Consider the following 26,714-nt stretch of genomic DNA (forward strand, 5'->3'; position numbering starts at 1 on the left):
TGATTTAATAAGTAATCAGTTGTCCATAAGAAAACAATTACATTTGATCTATTTGTGAAGACCGCCACTGACAATGACATGTTATGCAAATCGGAACACAAACATGAATAAAACGAATCAAGCCATTAATACCTATAACGAATTACTGCCAAGAAAAAATGATCTGTTCAAAACCACATAATGTTTCCGTTGATTACAAATATTTTATTTGTACTCTCATTAAAGTTCATTTTATCTTTAATGACCTCAAAATTGGAGGGAAGTAAACGAAATGTAATGACATAAGATTTGACGCAGTGCAGTGCAGGGTCCAGAAACAAAGGAAAGCGTGGTGAGCATATTGATTTCGACCAACATTAGGTTTGCGTCAGTTAAACCGGGATTTAGGTTATAATCTGTACTTACGATGCGATTCCTAAAAGCAACTTATCGCATATTTCATAAGTTAAATGCCAATACATAAATAAAGTTTGCGTTTTATATTTACTTAAAGCTTTGAATATTACCCAATACACAATTTCCCGCTAAAAAAAGTAATGATTGGTCAAAAAAAGTTTTGACTAAAATAATAGTTATTTGTTATACAAGGGTGCAAAGTTGTATTTTACCCGCGAGTGTAGAATTGAAACACGAGCAAGCGAAAGGATTCTATAGGTGAACCACGAGCGAAGCGAGTGGTTCTAAAATAGAATCCTGAGCGTAGCGAGTGTTTCAACACACGAGAAGTAAAATACATTTGCGCCCGTGTGTAACACAAAACTTTTCACCTCACTATAGCGAGGAAAGTGCAACATCCACAGGCGTTAGATCATCTTCATCACTGGAATCACTCATTTCTTTACGATATTATAACAGAAAACTCTGGAAGTTGTGTATTTTTACGCGAGTCGGTGAGAAAAGGTTTTAAGTAAAAAAATTGTTGACATTTCTGATGTATGAAATGTCAACGATGCGTTTTGAAATTGCATCGACTCAACTTGTGCGTTCAGAATTATATTTAACATCATTATAAAAAAACAAACGTTTCTTATGGAATTTTAAGGTTTATGACTTAAAATCATTAAATAAAGCTAAATTTGGTATTTTTTATTAGATTCTCAAACCATTTATTTAATGATAATTAATATCGAACGAACCATTATCATGAGCGTTTTACGTTTTGTTATCTGTCAAGCTACTTAAACACGCTCCATCCAAGGTCAAATTACTCTCCCCACTAGTGGATAAAACGCGTTTTTCCCCGCTTGTATTGAAGGATAAACGACAACTTTCCGAGCTAGTGAGGGGAAAAATTAATTACAATTTACAATATTTGACGTTGCGCTGATGCGCGCTGTACAGTTGCTGCTCGCGGCACAATACCTGTAAGGTCGTTTTTAGGGTCCTATACCCTAAGGGTAAACACGGGACCATATTACTAAGATTCCACTGTCCGTCTGTCTGTCACCAGGCTGGTATCTCACGAACCGTGTTAGCTAGACAGTGGGCGAGTCCGACGCGCACTTGTCCAGTTTCTTTGAGCTCTGTTCGTTTGTGTTTTTATTCCTTTCTTCAAACTCAGTTCAATCTTAAGATTCAGAATAATTACAGCAGTACGAATGCGGGCATGATTCCGTGATTCCGCCAAACACAATTGAGATCACTTTCACTTTAGTACGTCACTACGAGGCACAAAAACCTCCAACTACTCAGGCGATCGACCAGCAATATCTTCAAAGGAATTATTGAGTAGTATTTCTGGGAATTGACCGGACCACATGACGAGATAAGTAATGACCATTCAGGAGGGAAAAAGAGGTTCAGGCCGACCTCCCGCGACTTGGAGTCAGACCATTAAAAAGGACCTGAAATTGGTGGAGGTAGATACGGAGACAACACAAAGCCGTACATAGTGGCGTAAACGTACGAGGAGGGATGACCCCAAATGATATGGGACATATACAGCCAGGATGAAGAAGAAGAGTATTCCTTGGAATCATAATAAAAATCTATCCAAGGAAGGCGATAGAAAACACAAACACTGACCGTCCATGCCGTTAACTGAACCTAACCCTTATTGCAAATATATAAAGTCCACCCATGGTTAGTTAAGTGTTGTAATATGAAGGGTTTCAAGCCAAGGCCTTCAGATCAAAGAGATGGTATCGGTAGATAGTGATCGCGAAATCAATAGAGCCATGTCGGAGTGACCGATGCTTGATGGCTGGAAACACTGAAGTACTAACAATAAACTGACCAGTGGTAGTTCTTATACCGTTGCAATAGGGTTTAAATATGAATGATCTGTTAACTGTGTTGGTACGCGAACGCCATAGAACAAAAATGGAACCTGACCAGGGCCGTGTTGCATAATAAACTATAGGTACAACTAATATTATAAGCGGAACTCCATTTCTAATAAGTGGAATTAGACAAGGAGTTCCGCTCGTAATATTAGTTGTAGTTTATTATGCAACACGGCCCTGATCCTAGTTATAAATTACATAAACATAAAATGCTCGAAAAAGAATGGAATTGAAAATTTGTGTACAATATGTCCAATGAGGATAGAATAAGATAGAGCGGTACTGTCATAGTAAATTTTGTAACCACTGTAAATTCACTGCCATCTATCGACATACTTTAAAACTAAAAATGAAGATTTATAAAAATACGTTAAAATGTATTTAAATATGGATAAATGATTTTTTTATTTGCATTAATTATTTTTATATGATTTTGACCCATGTTCTTTCACTGGTAAGCGTTAAAATTATAAATAACAAACGAAACAGTCAACGCCCTCTATACGAGAGTAGGCCAAAACTAGTGGCGCCATCTGATCGAGAATCAACTTTTCGTGATTTTCGAGGCACGTTTTTTCCTTAGACTGGAGGATTACGGAGTTATATCTATCTTTGATATGTCTAAAATTGTGTCGGTACCTATTGTTGTTTGCCTTTGGTGTTATTCATGTAGTCATAGTTTACGATATTTGTGTGTGGGGTCCTATACAACTTGTATCAGATATCCGTATCCGCCAACATAATCTAATCTATGTAATATACCGCCACTTCAAAAAGGTGTCTACGTCAATTTTTATTTTATTTTAACCCCTTGTCTCTGTATGATAAGGATCCTATCCAAACTATTTAAGTTTTTTTTTGTTTGCATTTTAGGGTTACGTACCCAAAGGGTAAAAATAAAAACCCTATTACTAAGACTCCGTTGTCTGTCTGTCCGTCTGTCACCAGGCTGTATCTCATGAACCGTGATAGCTAGACAGTTGAAATTTTTACAGATGATGTATTTCTGTTGCCGCTACAATAACAAATACTAAAAACAGAATACAATAAATATTTAAGTGGGGCTCTCATACAAAAAAAACATGATTTTTTGCCGTTTTTTGCGTAATGGTACGGAACCCTTCGTGCGCAAGTGTGACTCGCACTTGACCGATTTTTTTGATTATTTTTTCTGCTCTATCCCGCACGATTGAGGATCTAACCCACGACATTGGATCACCACTCACATACGAAAGGTTAAGTAACATGCCAAGCTTTTCTATAATATTATAATAATATTACCCATAGACAAGGGTCAGGGGTCACCAACCTACGTGTAAGCAAACTAACCACTGAATGCGTTATGAGCCCCAAGTAAATGTTAAGGTTCAGTGGCTGTGACTTTCAAGTCGCCTTGATACTTGGAAGCGTTTGCTGTATCACCTCTATACAGTTCACTAGTGGCATCGTGCATGACGATTCACAAATCAGTATGCAGCTGAGCGAATGTTTACTAGTGTTGAAAAGCAAAAGCAGGAACGGTAGATATTATAAGGCATCATAAGGATAAAGTTCATTCTTTCGAAGATTTTTTGCGCAATATTTAATTAATTTGTAAGCGATCGAATTTTCAAAAGGTACTTAGGTATATTTCTACAAGGTTGTCTTCTTCCCGTAAAAAGGTTTAAAGCAGAACGAAATAAGAAAAAGTGAAATTTCGGTTAACGATACAGCGGAAGAAGAAAAGATATTTCGAAACATCGAAAAGTTACAAAAAAGCAAATAATTATAGAGACACGGGACGACCCATTAAAAATAACTTTACACTCTTATGACAGTTATGACCTAAAGCGGAATTTACGAGCGCGACGAAGTTTTCAGTGCAGCTCCTCAAATTTTCTTGATAAAAATATAACCAAGAAATAATAAAAGCTATTCACTAAACCGACTGATCTATTATAAAGTGCAAACCAAATTATTTCCAAGCGTATCTTTTCAATTGAATGCCTTTAGCTTCAGCTTTCATATCTATTGAAACGATTTAACAGAAAGTCCGCTATTTACAATGCGATGACCTTAGCCAATGCTACCGGTCACTGCCAATTCCAGTCGTCTAACTCGGAGCACTTTGTATTCCATATTATATAAAACTTATGGAGTCAAAGGATAAAAAATACAACAAATGTACCTGTAGATTTTTATGCTTCGACAAAAGCCTTATAGACGTCATGGTTACATTGTACTTTTCTTTTCAGAATCTCAGTATATATTACTAATAAGTAGACAGAGATTTTTCTAGTACGACGCTACGCTAGTGACTTCCTTCCGAGAAGTTCATCGATATCTTATAACTGTCATAATAATGTTACAAACGTGGCATGTTTGGAAAAAAAAAATTGGAATAACGAAACTATCAATTTATTAATACTTTACCCACATAGTTTATAATTAAAAAAAAAACAATGTTTAGCGACAACCCACTAAATGTGTTCAGTGGTTCCCTAAGCACACTGGATATTAACATTTCTGAAAATATTTTGACACTATTTGTTGTATATCAACCACAGCTATGCCCCTACAATGATTTATTAATATATTATACAGTACATATGGTGCTACTTTCTCGCACTAGTGCGGAAAGTGCACTTTTTGTGCATATGTCGAATGTTTAAAGGGCCATATGTACTGTAAAACGTTGTTCGATACACGTGCGAATAGGTAATTCGCAACTCGTGTCGATTTAAAACACACCCTGCGGTCGTGTTTTAATTTATCGCCACTCGTTTCGAATTTCCTCTTTTCCGCACTTGTATCGAAAATAACTATTTCGAGTTTTTAATTATTATAAGAGTTAGGAGGATTTAAAAATTTGTTTGAAATCTGTTTTTCGCTTTAAATTTTTACAATAACCAAAAAATCTAAAAAAACTCAAACGTAGGGGCATAGCTATGGTAAATATACATCAAATTATGTAAAAATATTATATCCAGATAATGTCATTATTCAGAGAGGAAAATGGGGACTATGTTTGTACGGAGAAGCGGCCATCTCCTTTCCTCCTAAGGTAACGTTTTAAGTTATCCTAAGTAGTTTTGGTCGGAACTACTAAAAGTCTAAAAGTTTCCTAGCGGTTCCATGAAACTTATACGAGGTTGATATTACCTCGGGCCAGGAGCAGTTTCTCTCGGTTTACTATTTGTACGTCAATGAGATTATTAATCTGAAGTATAAAAGACACGAAGCATATTTTTTTACGCCCAGTCGATTCAAATTTAGTGGATTTACAATAGTTTGTGGATAAAAGGAAAGCGAAAATATTAGATACACATTTTATAGCATAAATACCTATGATAAAACATCATGGCCAATTTCCAAATTAAATATTCATGAAAATCATGAATAATAAAGCTGTTCAGTGTCCATCCCGACATTTATAATTCAGACGTCAGTATTATTTATCATAAATGACACGTATGAAGTCGCGACTAGGGAAAAGTTTTTACCTACAGCGAATAGTGACAGTACACAGGGCTGCCATTCTCTTTGCCAGCATCGTATCACGTTTGCTTGAGGTGCCAATGAAAAACTCTTTAAGGGTCGACTTTATTTTGTTGTCCATTCCTTTCGTCACCGTATTTCCTAAATATTTTCATCAGAGTTTCGTGACTCAACGGAAAATTACATAGGTACCTACATTTTTTGGGATAAGTTTTGATTTCGTATTTATTTCGTCAAGAATGAGATCATTAAAAAAAAAATCGGTCCTTTACCATTAAAGGCTCTTAACTAGGACACAACCGATGGACGCAGATAGCAGCCCTAACGGACAATGGGAACCAGTTGTGTTCGGTCAATGCCAGGGCCAAATGTAGTCAACACGGCCCTATCGATTTAATGTGCCCTTGGCGACACTTCTCCGGGTATACTGACATTACTGACGTGTACTAACAAATACGAGTATGCAGTCCAGGTTAAGTTTTAGTTTTAAATGTTTTTATTAGGACTAAAACTGGACGGATACTAATAGCAGCCCTAACGGATGTGAACCAGTCGGGTGTTCGGTCAATGCCAGGGTGACTACAAGGCCCTATCGATTTATTGTGCCCTTGGCGACACTTCTCCGGGTATACTGACATTACTGACGTGTACCAACAAATACGAGTATGCAGTCCAGGTCAAGTTTTAGTTTTAAATGTTTTTATTAGGACAAAACCTAGACGGACACTAATAGCAGCCCTAACGGATGTGAACCAGTCGGGTGTTCGGTCAATGCCAGGGTGACTACAAGGCCCTATCGATTTATTGTGCCCTTGGCGACACTTCTCCGGGTATACTGACATTACTGACGTGTACCAACAAATACGAGTATGCAGTCCAGGTCAAGTTTTAGTTTTAAATGTTTTTATTAGGACAAAACCTAGACGGACACTAATAGCAGCCCTAACGGATGTGAACCAGTCGGGTGTTCGGTCAATGCCAGGGTGACTACAAGGCCCTATCGATTTATTGTGCCCTTGGCGACACTTCTCCGGGTAGACTGACGTGTACCAACAAATATGAATTCAAGGTTAAAATTTGATTTTGATATTTGCTTTTGTTAGTCTTTACCGCGACTTTATCCGCATCCGCATAAAAGTTGTTAAAAACTTTCAACCCCTTTTACACCTCTTTAGGAGTTTAATTTCGAAAATCCCTTTCTTAAGGGAGCTCTACTAAATTTTGAAAAATTATAATATACTTATGTAAAGTCAATGTGGAGAAGAACGTCTACAAGCTCTTATTGCTTTCAACTCTTGCGTTACAACTCTTACACATGCTCCACTTATAAAAGGTTGTGCATAAAATCCGAGTGGCGTAGAGGGATAGGACGCCGCATCAGGATGCAAGCAACATATTGCGAGGCAACGTGATGGCGAATGGTGATATTGGTGATCGTTTTTGGACGAAAAGGCGTCCGTTAGCGCGCTGGGTGGACGACATTCGGAAGATTGCGGGTTGTTGCGAACGCAACCTTTTATTTGTATAATGCAGTAGCTAAACGCAGCCGTCGGGCTCGCTTACTATGCGGAGGCTTATTTAATGCACCAATTGGAGCGCTCCACATAACCTGTATCGCGGCCAATTAGAGGCACCTAAATTTAGACTACCTTTTTACCATTCAAAATTAGCTTAATCACTTTCGCATCAGCCTCCATACTATTACCACTACTTCTACACCTTTAACCGTTTTCGTCAACTGTACCTTGTAAAGTAACCAGCACCTATATATTACACGTTTACTTCAAATCGAAGTCTTTTTATTTGTCGTCAAGACCTGCACGGCGGCTACACGGGTAACTTCTGGATGAGATTAGCTCAAGGGTGGCTCAGGGTAATTCGCGTACTCGAAGATCCTTAGCAGTGAGCGATGAAAAGCTGATATGATATGATAATGATAAGGTTACTCACTACCGATTCTAAAGAGCGATGCAGTTGCGTGGCATGCCATTAATATTGAGTGTCATATAAATAGCGGATTCTGATTGTAAACAAGTATCTGTTTACATTCGTCCACGTGTCACAGAGCGTTACTGAATTAATTCCTGCAGACAACAGACGATTCTAAAACCAGAAAAGAACGTAAGAAACATCATCTACTGAAAAATATGACGTTTTGTACACGCGCAGACACAGATAATTGATGGACCTTATCTAGTTGCATTAAAGTCTTTGTTGGCGTGAAACAAGTAAGAGTGGGCGCGAATGGGAAGCTGCCAAATTCGTCTGATTGTGCCAGACAGTATACTAGTAGTAATTTTCTGTATGCAAAAACGCGACGTAATTTGTGTAAACAAGAAGGTTTTGTTTAAACTCAAGTGGGAGGATCTTATTAAATGCCTTTAATGGTTAAATACTTTTACGGTTCAGACTCACTTGTTTTTAGTCACTCGCGCGACATGTTTCGGAGAGCCTATGATACACGGCCGTCGTGAATGCTGCTCGCACTGTCAGTGCTTGAGAAAGGAGACCTAGGCTCTCCGAAACATGTTGCGCGAGTGTATAAAAGTACCTATTTAATGTTATAGTCTGCATCTTGTAAAATGATATTTACCATTAAGACCCTAATTAAACAAAAGCCATTGTTTCTTTTGTGTGAGCGGTCGGCCATTGTGTGCCATTGTTAGACACAGTGGCACGCGCCGTGACACCCGCTCAGGCACACAATGGTCGACCGCACGCTGAAAAGAAACAATGGCTTTTGTTTAACAGATCAGAGACAGAGACTTAAAAATCATCAGAGAAGATGCAGACTATAGTATGTCTGACAACAGTTTAAATTCGATTATTGCAAGTCTTTAATGGGCCTACAACCGCCAAAGCCAGAGACGCGTTCCTAGATGAACTAGAATTCGTATAGGTACTAAATCTGCTACCGATTTATACACTAAAACCCTTACTTTTAAATAACAAATATGTTTCTCTCCTCAAGTAACAAGTTAAGAAACCAGCTGATTTCGATTTGCCTTTTGTATATGTAAATATATATAACTGTTATGAGTGCAAGTTTTTGCTTAGATTTCCTACTGTTCTACATGTACTGTGGCCAGATATTCTGCATCATATATCATGTGAGACTATAACGAAAGTGCTTTAATTGGCCCAAGGTCGAAATGGTTGTCTATTCTGCGAAACTAAGGCAAAAAATTAATGGACTGTTATGTTTTGTTATTTTATTTGTAACAAAATCTGTTCTCTGACATGATTTGATGAACAGATTTAAAGTAAGTTTACTTGAATATTTGAGACGATTATAATTTAGTTATACACAATACAATAACAATGGGGGAATATAACATTTAAAACTTTCGCGTTTTGAACACATATCACATTGTTACGGTTTTAACAGCCCCTGGCACTGACTAAAATAACCGACTTGGTTTCACATTCCATCTCAAAACTTTTTTGTAGTAGAAGAACTGCGTAGCGAGAATCTTTTTACATGCAATGTTTTTGATGGGATTACACTTTTCGTCGGGTAGTCACACAAATCTCTGTTTTTCACATTTTGCTGGGACGTCAGTTAGCCGCGACCAGTGAAATCTGTGTCGAAACGTCGGTAAATAAAGGTAACAAAATAAATTCGCGATAGACCCCATTGTAAATGTGATTTAAAATGGGAGAATAGCACCATTTTTATAGGAAAATTTGAGCAAATTTACTCGAAATCTAAATACTTATAAGGTTATAAGACATACTTGATATGCATGAAGGCGACGCGTTTGGCAGAACTAAGCCGCAGGTAACCTATAAGTATTCACGAAGCTTAGGGTGCATAATAAAATAGTACTCCATGACTTATTCAAAGGCATAATAAGGAACGGGCGCGTGTTAGTAACGTAAAACGAGACGATTTGATAAAGCTGCTTCTTTTCTGCAACAATGTAGCTTAAGGCGGTTCCCTGAGCCAGAAGGCGAAAAATCTCCATGACCTAAAATGACTGCCTTTTACCAATAAAACATCTGAATCTGAATCATCTGTGAAAATTTCAAATGTCTAGCTATCACGGTTCTGAGACACAGCCTGGTGAGAGACAGACGGACAGACAGACAGACGGATAGACGGACAGTAGAGTCTTAGTAATAGGGTCCCGTTTTTACCCTTTGGGTAAATATTAAATAAAATAATTTGATTTGTTCCCAAAGTTGTTTATAGGGGTTTAGTTTCTCAATCAATCAAATTGTATACCTACATTTAACAGGGGCTAATAACAGCCGTAGAATCAATTTAAACTTAAATTGAATTCTAATTGCCTACAATTTAGACTAATTACCTACTATCTTCATTTCATTTGGCAATTAATTTACGTCTTTAAAATGCTGGTATATTTATTAAACTCTGTGTTGGATTACCAGATTTAATGAATTAGTAACTTTTTAATCATATTTTTTTTTTTCGTTTCTGATATTAATGTGTCATTGATATAAAAATAAGGATAAATACTCAATTGGTTAAAATCGTATATTTTATAATAACTAAAAATTATAGGCACACGGCACAGCTATAATGATTTAAACATATTTTTTTTACAATATATCGTTTTCTCTCGGAAAGCGACATTTGGTGAAGTGGAACTGATAAATGGCCATTAAACGCTGGCATACTGTTTATTGTTAAAACAATATTTTAATATAAGCAAAGAGGATATAATAAGATAGAGCGGTACTGTCATAGTAGATTTTGTAACCACAGTAAATTCACTGCCATCTATTCACTGCCACAGTTTAAAACTAAAAATGAAGATTTATAAAAATACGATAAAATGTATTTAAATATGGATAAATGATTTTTTTTATTTGCATTAATTATTTTTATGATTTTGACGCATGTTCTTTCACTGACATGATGCGGTAAAATTGTTAAATAACAAACGAAACCGTCAACGCCATCTATACGACAGTAGGCCAAAGCTAGCAGCGCCCTCTGATCGAGAATCAAATTTTCTTGATTTTCGAGGCACGTTTTTTCCTTAGACTGTATCCATCTATTACGGAGTTATATCTATCTTTGATTTGTAAGTAACTGAAGATAACCCCCTCATTCATAAAACAGCAAACTTGTTAAATTTTGTCCCTTTCGACCAAACTCAAATATCAAAATGACGGATAAGGACAAACAATTATCCGGGGCTTGTTAGACTTGAAGTAGCCACGAGTAGACTAGTTACTGCCATTGTATAAAGACTGCACCGAGTTGAATAGGATGTCCTATAAAGTCGCGAAGCGCGATTCCGTTTACTGCCTCGCTGCGCATTTGACTTAGAATTGTGGTAAAGTTTATTAATTTCAATGTGGGAAAGACCGGCATATACAATAGGGATGATAACACATGTTGAATTTCATAACAAAATGTAGTAACATAGATAGGAAATGAGTAATTTATCACAATAATGTAGATTTAAAATAATATATGGAAATAATACAAAAATACAGAACTTGAAAGTTTCAAAATTTAAGTAATTTTTCAACATCTAAAAAGGAAAAAAGTAACTTTTGTCCATACATTCAAAATGGGCTCTAAGTGAACTTGACGTCACGTTCACTTATCGTTTTGTTAGAAGCGTTTCGCTAGTGAAGTACGACTGTCTGGCTTTGACTATCATTTCTGACTTCTGTATTACTTTAATGCAATGGGTCCCATATAGACATTTGATCTTAAAAATAAACCTGATCGATTGATACCATTAATGAAAATTTGTCATCTAGCCTATTGTGGTGAAGTCTATTAATGTCAATGTGGGAAAGACCGGCATATATAATTTATTGTTGGGAAGACCGTCATAGGGTAAGAACTCGTATTTGTATACATACGTGGCTTGGACACAGTGTAAATTTCAATCGATAGCGTGACGTCAGTTCGTCGTCAGTGTAATTTTGTATGGGATTTCGAGTTTCAAAAACGTCCCGCTTGGCGCGCTGTTTAGCATCCTGTGTACAAATGCAAAAGTTAAAAGCGACAAAAGAGCTTGTAGATGATCTTACTTGATAGACGGTCTTCGCCACATTGACCTTATCCCGTATAAACAGGATAAACACTGAAGTCGATAACCGAAGTCATATCGATAGCAGGCCACTTTTCCCTTTGGGTGTAAATGCGCCTTAATAACACTGAATTCGTAACTGAAATAGTGGGTTATTACTGTTTTGTGTTGTCGTAAATATCGCCGTAAACGCCGATAAGGCACATAACCACGACGACTAACATATTAATGTGCGAATGAACTTTCATGTTCCGTTTGAGGGCTTTCGGTTTTTACGATAACGTTTTAGTTTCCGAAAAATATGAGAATAATAAAAATAATAAGGAATAGAATACTGCTTGCCCTTAGTGGGTCAAAGACGCCTAGTCTTAGTTAGATGGCATATAGTCGAGAAATTGGGACCGGTACCGCCGTGGCGGGATGGCGTAGGGGTTCAAGGCGTTAGCCCAGATTGCTAAAGACGCCGGTTCGAATCCGGCCTTCACCACTGGAGGGATTCGTCACTTTTCTTTAATATATGACATCTATTTCAGTTATATGAGAATATTTACTGAAAGTGAAGGCGCCGAGCGAAGAGGATGGATGTTTATACCACTTCTGATGTCAGGGATAGATGAATGATGACGAAGAATAATGATACTCGATGAATGCCACTGCAAAAACGATACAATTGAAAAAATACAAATAATAGGAACGTAGTGATAGGGTTCAAATTTGCATAATTTCTGATACCCATGTACTACTTTAAACGACGTACTTGTCTCACCTGTTGTAAGTATCTAATAACACTTATACCGTAGTAAAGACAATTTATCTAAATAGCGCCAAGTTCATCAACTGTTAAATTTATCATTGTCAGCAAAGAACTAAGCGTGAAACGATACCGTTACCCTACCGGCAACGCTCTTAATTGATCACCGGTGGACCTTATGTCTTTGGAATAAGGCTTAAGAATTGTCAGTTAAGTGTGGACGATGGTACCGTCATTCGTGCTCTTTGGTAGACGATGTAATATCGAATTATTATCATACGACCTTAATCGTTATCAGATCGTTGTTCTATGCATTTATAATAAGAATTCATAAATATAAAGATATTTTTATTATTTAAGTAGGCATATTACAATGCGCTTATGAACGTCAAATAAAGCTACGCCGGTTCTTACACCTCTGCCTCGAGAAGATTTATTATTAACTATGGTTTAATGGGATTGGCTGTCTATATTGTATGCTGCTATTCTGCATCAGATTCTATCGCATATTTACATCTTTATTTGATTGCCATTAAAGATTAAGAAGTTTGCCGTGTTTATACCAATGAACTAAACAAATGAAATTGTTTATAGATGATCATGATTCATGACTTTTTCTTATACCAAAACTCCTAGTACAGTAAAATAATTTAATTTCAGTACCATTTCGTACCTTGTCACAGTGACAATACGAAAATATAGGGACCTCATAATATTGTCACTGTGACAAGGTACGAAATGGTACTAAAATTAAATTCCTTTACCGTACGACTGAACGCGTGACTTGAGTAGTTATGATATGATACTAAGAGTAATGTATGAACAATACCCAAAAATAAACACCATGAAAGTATGGAACAAACGAGGATGATTAGTCTTATTGTCAAACAACATAAACAATACGTAACAAAAACATTACCGAGCCAAAATTATGGGTATGTACTATCCGAGTTATAAATAAAGGCATTCGAGAGAAAGATTTCACATGGCGAGTAAATGGAATTTAGTATTCAATAAATACAAGGTCTCTCAAACAAAATAACTAAGCATATCCTTACGGCGCAAATAATATACATAGAGAGATCCAACCCATTACATAAATAAATATTACATTGAATCGTAAGACGGAGGCAAAGTAATGTAAATCCAAACGGGTGAGGCAGATTTTAGATGTAGTAGATTACTAGTATGTACTCGTAATATTTGGGTGACCGAGCTTTGCTCAGAAAACATATAAAAACTAAAAAATGCGCGTTTTCCCAGAGATAAGACCTAGCTAGGCCGATTTTTCGCCCCCACCCCCATAGCGAATTTCATCGAAATCGTTAGAGCCGTTTCCGAGATCCCCAAAATATATATATATACAAGAATGGCTCGTTTAAAGGTATAAAATATAGCTCTGTGATATCCAACTTGCGGAATGATGAGATCATCAAGGGGCCGCTTTCACTGTGCGAATGTATTGTTTTTATTGCTATCGCAGTAAATCTCACTCTCGGAGTTCACCTAAGGACACCCGGTGAAGTCAGCTCCGGTCATATAATTTTTAATGGGGCATCATTACCTAGGCATCATATGAATCCTCATTACAACTAAGAATAGCATACGAAAAAAAAGCTAAAAAGCTTTCGAATTATGAAATGAAAACACTTCAACTGACTATCACATGTGTCATAGCAGTAAAAAAACTAGGTCAAAACGCTGAACACAAATTAGTGCGAAATTTAGACCATTATGTGGAACGCTACTATTATAATTTATGATTTATACTGCTGTGAGGGTGACCCATTTTGGGAAGGTACAGTCAGAAGTAAAAGTAGCTAAATGAGACCGGTAATCAAAATAATCTGCAACAATAATCAGCCAGCTTTGAACACCTCGCTATTTCTACTGCTGCCTAACTTGATAGATATATTAAACCTACGTGTGTGTACCGTCCTGTGTGTCGATATAATGCAGTATAGACTGGTCCCACTTTAGTTATAACGAAATTCTAATTTATATCTTCGCGGTATCCCTTGAGGCTATGGTAAGTCAAGGTAGGTATGTCAAATTTTCGATTGATGTGTGCTGTTCCTGACTAGGGAAATAGCTTGAAGGATTACATACACCTTTCTTTCATGTGGAGTGCCTTAAACATTTTAGAAACCCTAGGCACCCTTATTTTAGTTGACTTTTCCCATCTGTTTTTCTGTCTGCGTAATGTTATTTTTTAGTCGAGCGACCGTTTGAAATACTTACGTAAAGGGAATATAAATGGCAGAGAAACCTAACAAAGAATAAAATGAGAAGACGTAATCGGATCTCTTTAAAAAATATCAAAACAGCTCAAGTACTTCTATTGTCCCTATAAAAATAGTAGGAGCGAACTAAATGAATTCAGTAACATTATATAACGAGTTTTATAAGTTTGTTTGTATACAACTGTTTTCCATTACACTATGCTGGTATTCACAACGCTAACCAAGCGTCATTCATCCTTAGACCGCCAATATAAGTGTGATCTCACATTACATACAGTTATTACAGACCTCGAGTTCAAGTTAAATTGGAAATTTCATTGTCCATGCATTTTGTAAAGTTGGTAGCTGTATCAGTTTCTAGGGGGACTAAAAGCGAAATTTAATACTGTCAAACCTTGACGACACCAAAGAATCGAGATTAATTCCTATCCTTTCAAATATAAGGTCAGTGCGGCCAAATTCGTCTACGGGAAATTCAGTATACGATCGTATTTTTACAACCATAGGCAATAGAGCCCATCCGCTTTCGACTGCTGAAACTAAAAGCAATTGCTGCTTTGTCGGTGAAGTTAGTTTAACCTTTCGTATGCTTAGGAGCAGATCTGCTCCATATATTCAACTTAAACATGAAGTTGTCACGATTGCTACTTATATGGCAATTGTTTGACATGCGCATCATCATCATCATCATGTCAGCCGATAGACGTCCACTGCTGGACATAGGCCTCCCCCAAGGCTCGCCACTCCGACCGATCCTGTGCCGCTCGCATCCACCGAATTCCCGCGACCTTCACCAAGTCGTCGCTCCATCTCATTTCATACTGTTATGCTGTACAACTATTTTTTAAATAATAATAAATAAATCTCGTTGGAGGCCTACCTGACATGCGCATACGAAAGGTTAAAAATAGCGCTCTTGAACGTAATTTCCTGCAGACGGATTTGACCGCATTACCATTATAGCAATATTTTAGACAAAATTGTCATAAACAATTACGTAACAAGGAAGAAAAATACAATTTATAACAATATATGAATATACCTAATATTAAAGATGCATTACTAAGCACTAAAAACATTGACCCAGAACCTGTGTAGCTGTGAGGTATACTTGACGTTTTTTAGTCGACCTTTGACATTTTCCAAATACAATACAGTTAAAAATAACGGAGAGCAGGTACAGGGAATAATTGGATCACGGTGGGAGATAAGAAAATACGGTGATATTTAACAGAATTCAATTTGGAACTGGAATCGTAAATGGTATCTTCGACCTTTGCTGGCGATAATGTTACAATGAAGTATTTAAGCACTGGTATCTGTTTAAAAAGGTGGTAAAACAAAATTACAGCCTTTTAGTATATATTAACCGACTAAAACTGAGGTATTATAAATTCGTCGGAATTTTTAAATACATAAATTTCCTAATTTCTGAACGAACTTTTGACCCAATTTTAATTGCAGCACCCGCTTATTGGTGTGAAGTATCAGTGTCAAGTTTGTCTTATCGATTCACCCCGTTATTTATAAAACCAAAGATAGATATAACTTCGTAATAGATGGATACAGTCTAAGGAAAAAACGTGCCTCGAAAATCACGAAAATTTGATTCTCGATCAGGTGGCGCCACTACCTTTGGCCTACTCTCGTATAGAGGGCGTTGACGGTTTTGTTTGTTATTTAACAATATTAACGCATATCAGTGAAAGAACATGGGTCATAATCATATAAAAATAATTAATGCAAATAAAAAAAATCCTTTATCCATATTTAAATACATTTTATCGTATTTTTATTAATCTTCATTTTTAGTTTTAAAATGTGTCGATAGATGGCACTGAATTTACTGTGTTTACAAAATTTACTATGACAGTACCGCTCTATCCTATTATATCCACTTTGATAAAACTTAGCAACCTCTTCAACCTCTGTTCAATTTTGTCTCTTTCTAACAAACAGAAATGTCAAAATGAACGATTACTAAAGGTTTGGTAGATTTGAAAAACGATTATGAATAACGCCATAATGCTACAAATTGTCGGACTACGAGTAATAAACGCGCACGGTCCCAACTAGAAACTTTAATGTATGCTAAAGTACTGAGTATATATGAAAATTTAACACAAGTAAAAGCGCTACGTAGCCAAAGGTCTAAGTATATTACCTTTTATAAGGATAAGTAGAACATATTCTCAAAAGCTTTAATCTCACTTATAGCGACCCAAGAGGACCGTTTGGACAGTTACTCTTTATAAACGTCCTGCTACGCGATACGCGACTCTGGAACTACCGCTTTGCTGCATTGCTGCAAGCATTGATAATTGTTGTTATACAATTCCCATATTTTACATTTATTTAATAGTAGTAGTAAACTATACAAAAATATCTATCTATCTATCTAATAAGATGTACAAAGGCGAACTTATCCCTTTGAGGGATCTCTTCCAGTTAACCTTCGAGTAGATGAGAGGAGATAGTGAAAAGAGGGTGACAAATGTAGCAAAATGTACAACAAGGTACCAGAAAGACAAAGGATATAAATACATACAAAATTAATAGGATAAACATATAATATATTACACAAAATGGAATGGGGAAAATACACTAAAAATTTAAAGAAGTAGAAAAATATAAAGCAACTATACAATACAAATATAGGCACATTATATTGTCTTCGGTTACCGCGATAGTTACTCATGAAATAAAACTATGAAAACGGATTATATCGCGTACATTGAATTTATAATACATCCCGACGTTTCGAACTCTTTACAGCAAAATGCAAAAATAAAATTTTTGCATTTTGTAATTTTTCCTCAGTCACCCGTTGACCACGAACGCTGTAAAGAGTTCGAAACGTCGGGATGTATTATAAATTCAATATACGCGATATAATCCGTTTTCATAGTTTTATTTTATAGGCACATTAATCAATCAGATAACCATAGCTTCTTTAACCTCTCCTTAAAATAGGTCATACGTGCCACTGTCGCTCCGCGACGACCATCTTCTGGAAGTCAGCGTTCGGATCGTGGTCTCTTCTTAAAAAACTTCACTTTTAACATCACAGACTAGTCTTATTCATCACGCCGCCTTTGGTCATGGGAGGGGCAACGCGCATGTAACACAGCCTGGAGTTGCAGGCGTCGATAGGCTACCGCTTACCATCTGACGAGTGGTATGCTCGTTTGCCACCGACGTGGTATATGAAAAATAAACTTTTTTTTTACCTGCCGCTGTCTCGCCGCAACGACCATCTCCTGGAAGTCAGCGCACGAATCATGGTCTCTTCTTAAAAAACTTCACTTAAAACATCACATACTAGTTCACGCCCACAGCGGCTCAGTCATTGTACGAAAATATGCACTTGGTTTTGTTATTGTTTAGTATCACGTTTGGGTTTTTGCTTAGTTTATGAAATGCGCCATGTTTGGTTTGTCTGTAGCGATGGAAACGTCACGTTTCTAAAGATAATCGTTTCTTAATTGCTTTTCATCTACGATAAAAAGATTAGAAAATAACTAAACATTTTATAAAAATAAATAATAAAAATAAAGTGAATACATTGTCCCTAATACCTAATAGGTAATGTAATTTAATGATTGAACATGTGTTTGCCACTTCATACCTTGTTACAGTGACAATAATAAAAGAAAAATAACGAAGTGACACACAAATTCTTACACTACCGATCTAAAAAGATACACTTTAAAAATATAACATGGGCATGTGTGTACCGTGAATGCTTGAAGTATTGTGAGATGATGGATGATAGGATAGGCTAGCTAGTACCAGTATATGACAATTTTTTGATTCTAAATCTGTTTTCACATTATTATTCACAACGACGGCTTGGTTGCGTAGAATAAGTTTAAAATTTATTTTACAGTACATATGGTGCTACTTTATCGCACTAGTGCGTAAAGTGCACTTTTTGTGCATGTCGAAAGTTTAATGGGCCATATGTACTGTAAAACTTTGTTTGATACACGTGCGAATAGGTAATTCGCAACTCGTGTCGATTTAAAACACTCCCTGCGGTCGTGTTTTAATTTATCGCCACTCGTTTCGAATTTCCTCTTTTCCGCACTTGTATCGAAAATAACTATTACACGATTAAGTCCCGTCGTGTGAATAATAATGAGTAAAAATCGTGAAAGTTTAAATCAATGTGTTTCCACATTATCTAGTTTCTTGAGTTTTGTTTTATGTATTTTATGTATTGGTGTAAACTGTAATGCCGTGTAAATAAATGTGTCAATAAATAATAATAATAAATAACGAGCTAAAAAATATCTGAAGGGTCTGAAGTACGACAGCAATCTTTAAATTCTTCTGTCTCATAGTTCAGAAAAGGTTTGTTTTATTAAACAATGCCGTAGTGAAGTTCCAAGAGATTTGTTTTGTTTTTACAGTAAGCGAAAGAGAAAGAACATTCTTTCGATGTTATTTTTTGCCGCTACTGTATACTGTATACTGTGCGAACCCGCATCCAATTTAAGTTTTAAGTGGGTAAGGTACCTACATACGCCGTAAAAGCCACAAGTTATTACTTGTGGCTTGGACAATGATATGGTATTCCATATCATTGTCTAGGTACATCATATCAGCCTTTTATAGCCCACTGCTGAGCATAGGCCTCTCTTCGAGTAGGTACGCCATATCCCGGTCCTGAGTTAATCCCATCCACAAGTGACCCGAAATCTTCCGAATGTCGTCCACCCAACGAGCTAACGGACGCCAGGCGCTCCTTTCGTCAGATAGATACAATGCGTAATGATAAGTAATACCATAAAGTTCTATTAAGTTATTACCATTTGAAAACCACATTGCAACGAGATAATATAAGTTTAATCTTGTATCTATACTTCAACAGATTGTTATTATCTTCACAAAAAACTAGACGATGCATTTTCCGCTACACCTCACACCGCTAGTTTTATAACGTTTAATAGCTCTATAACGGCTCTTCCCACTTAAAGTTAAAACGTCGTAAGTGTATAACAGTTTATATAGCATATATGTCGTTTAGTAGCTGAGTAGACGCGATATATACGATCGATTGCAGTGAGAAAACGGCATCGGCTGTTCTCAGGGTGACGTGGCCAGAACTTTTATAAGAAACTATTGTGTGCGCGTGTGTGACTCGCATAGTAAATCATACTTTTATTATGTATATTATAATGTTAAACGAGACGTGAGTTGTTTAAATCTCTGTCAAATCTTTTGAAGAAAATTGTCGTCTATCGCGTAGGTATATCAGTAGAGTACGATACGAGGTAGAGATTTATGACGTTATTTTATTAGCTATGAATCGTTTGTCTTTATCTGTCATTTTGATTTATGTGTTTATAAGAAAGGGATAAAACATAATTTAACTAAATCAGGCCCGTAAAGTTTTTTTTTTTATGTGATATTCAGCAAACGAGCAGACGAGCCGCCTGATGGGAAGCAGTCATCGTCGCCCATGGACGTAAGCAACATCACTGCAGGAGCCACTTAAGCATTGCCGACCCTTGAAAACCCTAAATACCCTCTTCTTGAAGAATCCCATGTCGTAGCACAAAGGAAATACCTCAGGAGGCAACTCATTCCACATTCTGCACGTTCTGGGAAGAAACGAGCGGGATGCCCGCTTATTCATGGTGTGCCATAAGAAGTGAGGATGAGCTTTGCTCCTTTGGCGGGAGGTGCGGTGATAGAAACGAGACGATGGCACCAGATCAAAAAGTTCTTCGGAACATTCCCCATTGTACAGACGGTAGAACATGCAAAGAGAGCCAACGTCTCTCCGAAGACTAAGAGGTTCTAAGCCGTCAGTAAGTTCTTTTTATGAATAAGGGGGTCAATTTCGTATTCTGGTACACACCTACCAAAGTGACACTATCTTGAAAAACAAAAGGATGGTTTATGTTGACTAACTAGTCTAAGAAAAAAACGTAGCCCTTAGTTTGACATCCAAAACAGATGGCGCTGTAATGCGCCATATGTTTTCGGTCACTGAATTGTAAACGGCAACTTTTGCCAAAGTTACCGCAAAACAAAATGTATAGAAACTGTACAGCGCCATCTCGTTTACCTGCCAAATTCGAAGCACGAAATTGTCTTCGATTTTACGCATATGCATACGTAGTTAGCAAACATACTCAATCAATGTATCTTTGCTAATAACGTATACTAATTTAGACCACACACTATTTAGACCAATCTTGTATCGTTCAGTCGACAAAAACATAGAAAATACAGAATTTATGAAGCCATCAAAGAACCAGTAAAAAGTGTTAACAGACCTGCTATGCTTCCAAAGTGTTAATAACAAAATTAGAACCACAAATAGCCTTGTTAAATGCGATGCGAGTGAATGATGAGATGACGGGCGAGAGAGAGTTATGAAAGAAAAAAAACTTGCTGCGCCGATCCCAAATGAATGGAATAAGGGCAAGCGAATGATGAAATGATGAAGAGAAACATTAGACTTATATTGACGGGATATGGACCGTGATTACCTTCCGTGATATCGGGAGCTCGAAAACAATACAAAAGGTAATCCCGGTCAATATATGTCTAGTGAAACTAACCGTGAATCATTCAAAAACTGTAAGAGAAACATTGCCACGAAAAAACTGCAGATAATTTCTAATAAAATGCCGTCTCTTTGGACCGTTAGCAAACCAAATGAATTGCTTTTAATGTATCTCATCTGGGACGTTCTTTTCATTCCGATTTCCCATTCTGACGCTTATCATGCTTATCATTACATCTTCAAGACCATTGTAATTGGGTATTCGTATTGATACTTAAATTTAACTTAAGGAGTCCATTCTTAGGGTTCCGTACCGACAGTGTAAAAACGGGACTCTATTACTAAGACTCCGCTGTCGTCTGTCTGTCAATAAGCTGTATCTCATGAACCGTGATAGCTAGACAGTTGAAATTTTCACAGATGATGTATCTCTGTTGTTGCTGTCTGTTGTTGTTGTCATCTGTGAAAATTTCAACTCTCTAGCTATCACAGTTCATGAAATACAGCCTGGTGACAGACGGACGGATAGCGTAGTCTTAGTAACAGGGTCCCGTTTTTACCCTTTGGGTACGGAACCCTAAATATGCGAAATACAGAAATATTGTCTATTATCTCCTTTCCCAAAAATTAATAGGAAAAGGGTAAAAGAAGTTCCATATTAATGTCGTCCACCCAAACTGCATACCTATCCTATTATACCTGATTAAGTGGGGGTCAATATAATGTGATATTTTTACGTTTTTTGAAGTAAAACTTCTTTAGGCGCGACTAGAGGGTAGCTCAGATTTTTTTCTGACGGAAGTAACGCTCAGTAGTGACACACGCACAATAGGACACGTCAAAGTGCCAACATAGCGATAAACGTCATCGTCAAAGAAGTTTTACTTCCATCGCGCGTAAAGATTACACGCACACACTTTTTTTTTACAAATAATACATTATAAAAATTATATATATTTTCAATTGAAGGAGGAAAACGTGGAAAGTTATTGTATGGACAAAATTTCAGCTCGTATTTTAGTTAGACATGAAGATTAACAGTTATTATTGTTTTTCTATGGAAAACAATACACCATCACCTACATCAATAGTCGTCAGAAAGCGCATTTCCCTCCACTGCAGTACATTATAAAAAACAACGGGCTGAAAAACCCGACTAAGGTGTCAAAATAGATCCATTTTCCACTAACGAGACCAAACACTGTAACACCATTCAAAAAACAACGTTAACACAATACTTATAGAGTGGCAATTAGAAAAAAATGCACTTTCACCGGCTTTCTACAAAAACAGTTGAAACTAGATTGACGCTCGATTGTAGCTCTTAACGAATCGACTTAAAGATTCCAAACACGAACGTTGTGCACACAAACAAAAACAAAAGACATGCGTTCCAAATTTCGAACGATTAATACAGAACACGGTAAGTACTGGATTTGTTGACGGTTAGTACAAAACACGGAAAGTACAGGACGTACGTAATTTTGCCGGGGTGTATGGGGGTGGGTTCGGTACGGTTGGTGCGGTAGGCGCGTGGTATCGATCGGTCCGGTGAGGGCGCGCAGCGAAGGTGCGCCGTGCGGCACGGTCGGTCGTGCACTAGCGCTGAACGAGAGATGGACAAAGAATCTGAATGCGCGGATGAGGCATATGTTTTAGCGGTGTAGCTTGTTAATTATTTCAAGAAGACGATTTACTTTCGTGTTAAAACGACGATTTGTAAATTTACTATCTACCCATTTCGGCCTAACAAAGGGCAAAAACAAAAGACGTCTCCGGAAAAAAGTATTTACAAACAACCAGTATAACACTTCCCAACAATCCGGTTGGAGGAATAGAAGTGCCAGGCGATGGTTAGATTTTATGTGTTTTGTTGCACATCGTTCAAATGTTTATACGTTAAGAGGAGTGACTTCGCTTTGTTGATAAGTATATTGGATACCCTAATAGAAGAATTAAATTATTTTTTAAAGACCTATGCACGCATGACTATGGACGCAAACTTATATGGTCAAACTTTGAATTAGCAAGTTAAAAAAGTATAGTAAAAAAAACCGGACAAATGCGAGTCGTACTCGCCCACCGAGGATTCCGTACTTTAGTATTTGTTGTTATAGTGGCAACAGAAATACATCATCTGTGAAAATTTCAGCTGTCTAGCTATCACGGTTCATGAGATACAGCCTGGTGACAAACAGACAGACGGACAGTGGAGTCTTAGTAATAGGGTCCCGTTTTTATCCTTTGGGTACGGAACCCTAAAGACAGCCATCGGAAATGAATAGCCATCAATAGCATAAATGATGATCACGACCAAGAAAGTGTATGAAAGAAAAAATAAATTTTAGGCAGTTTAGTCATGTCTTACTAAGAGAGCCTAGCGTCCGCTCGGAAAATTCATGCACTAATTTTTCCGAAAGCTACTTCCATCTGACCATCCAACTTAAAGAGGAAACTAGGCCTTATTGGGTTTGTCAATTCTGTAAACCATTAGTCTATGATGAAACGCACCGCGGCGCCCGCTGCGACTGCGCCGAGCCGCGGCGAGCGTCCAATTGTTTATTTATAAACACCATGTATCGCCGGTCAGCAAGGCGAAGGATCACACTGATCACAGATCGCAGGTGAAGGGTGAGGTTGATTGACTTTTTTTTTTAATACCACGTCGGTGGCAATCAAGCATACGGCCCGCCTGATGGTAAGCAGTTACCGTAGCCTATGGACGCCTGCAACACCGGAGATGTTACACGCGCGTTGCCGACCCTTTAAAAACCTGTACACTCCTTTTTTGAAGAACCCCATACTGTAGCCCCTCGGGAAAACCTCGGCAGGGAGCTCATTCTCATTCCATTCCACTTACCGGATTACGGACTACAGTAGGACCTCTTTAATCCGGATTGGCAAAAAAACCGGCCGAAAACGGATTGAAGAGGTTTCCGGATTATACCTATAGATGACAATTTTTTATAGTGTGTACTTAATTAGTAGATAAATGTCTGATACTACAATTCATCTTTTTTAGTGCCTTCAGCTAATATTTATATACTTTTACAAAATCAGCCTTCTTATAAACAAACGAAAACCCGACTGTGATTGCTATAGGAAATTGGTCACTGAAATTTAATGGCCATGGGGTATAATGGGTTTTATATGTCAACTGACGGGCCTTCCGCGGTCAAGGTTTACGTATGACCTCCCACTGTGGAATAAGACAGCTGTCCGACAGCTGACAGATTGGAGTGGAACTTAGGAATACAAACGTATTAGGTATATAAATAATATTGTCTTCGGTTACCGCGAATAGTATTGGGTTATAGTTGTGTAGTTCTACGGTACACAAACAATAAATCAGCTTCGACATTTCCCCGCAACTTATTTCCTGCATCGTTACTTGGAAGTTTCCTCGCTGACGTAACGGAACTGAATGTGGAACAATACCTCCAGAACCGGGTCAAGGGGCATGTTTGTACAAATCTTAATACGGTTACGATTTCACACGTATTTGATTGCAAACAAGCCGAATTAAAGCATATTGTCTTCGGTTACCGCGATAGTTCCTCATGAAATGGATCTTACGTATAAAGAATTAAAAAAAAATACATACCGAGATTTCGAATCCTTTACAGCGTTCGTGGTCAACGGGAGACCGGGTAACGGGAGTCGAGAATTAAATATGTCAACGGATTTATAATACGTATAATTATATATCCGTTTACTAGTTTAAATTCGAATTACTATAAGTTAGAAATTAACCATATAGTGTGCGCTTATTTGGGGTTCTCTTGTCGTTTAGAATTTCGAAGTCAGTATGTCGGTAAGCACATGCCGCCCGTGACTCATTTCCTTCCCGAGAGTAATGCCCGCTCTTACAACACCGGTTATGTGACAAAATGACTCACGCAAACACGGTAACAATTAAAATGGAGAGCCACTTTTAGATGACTTTAATACAGGAGCCAAATAGTTTCTTTCCAGGCACGACAAGACAAGGAGGTCGAAAGACGTACCGAAAATAACTGGAAGAGCAATATTGGTCCTGGTAATCCTATATCTCTGAAACGCAAACTCATGGATGCGCTCAGACTTGGTCTTTGACTAATGCTCAAAAGATTTCCCTCAAGGTTTAATTGCCAGAGAGCGATGGAGGGCAGTATTCTTTGTGTCAAATTGACTGACAGAATCAGAAATTCCATCTTGCGCTCTAAAACCAAAGAAGCCGACGTAGCCCTGACAGCCGCTAAGCTTAAAATGGGACTGGGCCGGACACATCTGCCGTATGCCAAACGATTTGTGGGCCAAGAAAACTACAGAGTGGACACCAAACATAGTGCGGCGTCACGGCAGACCTCGAACGAGACGGCGGCACGATCTTGACGTCTTTCGGAAGGATTGGCCTAATATTACCATAGACCAAGACGCATGCAAGAAAGAGCGGGAGGCCTTTGCCCAGCAGTGGGAGACTACAGGCTAACAAATAAATAATAGAGGAGGTACCTACTTTTTTCGTGTTGCTTTATCAGCTTAGCTTGTAGTATTCACTGTGACCTTTCAGACTTTTCTTAAAAGCACCTAAACGCGTAGTACGTCCAGTAGGTACAACTTACTAGTTGGTTAGCTATTTCTACGTATCTGACACTAAACCTTAAAACTAGACCAGGTTGCAAATACTCGTAAAAATCGGTACTAGTAGTCCGCATTATAATCTGCAGACGCATTGGAATAGAAATATGAATCCAAAAGTGCCATGATATAGTGCTCCGACGTCGGCCGCGGCGGACATGCTGCTATATAGACGCTGGATAAGGCAAACTGATTGCATATATGTTAACACTTTTAGTGCCAGTTGCACCATCCGCACTTGACATACTGATACCGATAAACGTCACCCGGCGCGCCGCGGCGGTTTACTATGAAACTTTCGATACAATAAAATTTTGCGAACTCTTTAACGATGAAAAACAGTTTGGTGTAACCGACCCTTATACTGATATCATAATCTTCTTAGCATTATCCCTGCTTTTTACCACGGCTCATTCCAGCCTGGGGTCCGCTTGGAAACTAATCAACTGAATGAGCTCGTTATGAGAATCTCAAAAAAAAATTTTTGGTAATTTTAAATCAAAATAGTTTAGAAGTTATTTAAGAAAATAGCCAAAAAATGACCATTCCCCCCTTTATCTCCGAAACTACTGGGTCTAAAATTGTGTAATGTGCCCTTGGAACGCGAGTCCGACTCGCACTTGGCCGGTATTTTAAAGATTATATACCTACAAATGTTCCAGCATTATAAATAAGTTGACTTTTGCGTACATCCGCCGTCCGACCTTCAGCCTCCAGGATAATCGTGACAAACACGCAATATTCGGACAATGTTTCGAGTGAACAAATGACGGTGCGTGATTTGCACCCTAATTT

General features: G+C 37.7%; 2 protein-coding genes across 3 annotated transcripts in view; both read right to left on the reverse strand.

Annotated features, from left to right (window-relative positions):
- Window positions 1–26,701, reverse strand: part of LOC134749479 (RING finger and CHY zinc finger domain-containing protein 1) — a 105,492-nt gene extending 78,791 nt beyond the window's left edge. For both annotated transcript variants that reach the window (XM_063684418.1, XM_063684417.1), the window contains exon 1: window positions 26,691–26,701. The gene's annotated coding sequence lies outside the window, so the exon portion shown is untranslated. The remainder of the gene's footprint in view (window positions 1–26,690) is intronic.
- The window catches only part of LOC134749490 (oxysterol-binding protein-related protein 9), a 142,997-nt gene that overhangs the window by 60,276 nt on the left and 56,007 nt on the right, over window positions 1–26,714 (reverse strand). The window lies entirely within an intron of this gene.

The sequence above is a fragment of the Cydia strobilella genome, chromosome 18 (genome assembly GCF_947568885.1).
Source record: "Cydia strobilella chromosome 18, ilCydStro3.1, whole genome shotgun sequence".
Classification (NCBI taxonomy): Eukaryota; Metazoa; Arthropoda; class Insecta; order Lepidoptera; family Tortricidae; genus Cydia; species Cydia strobilella.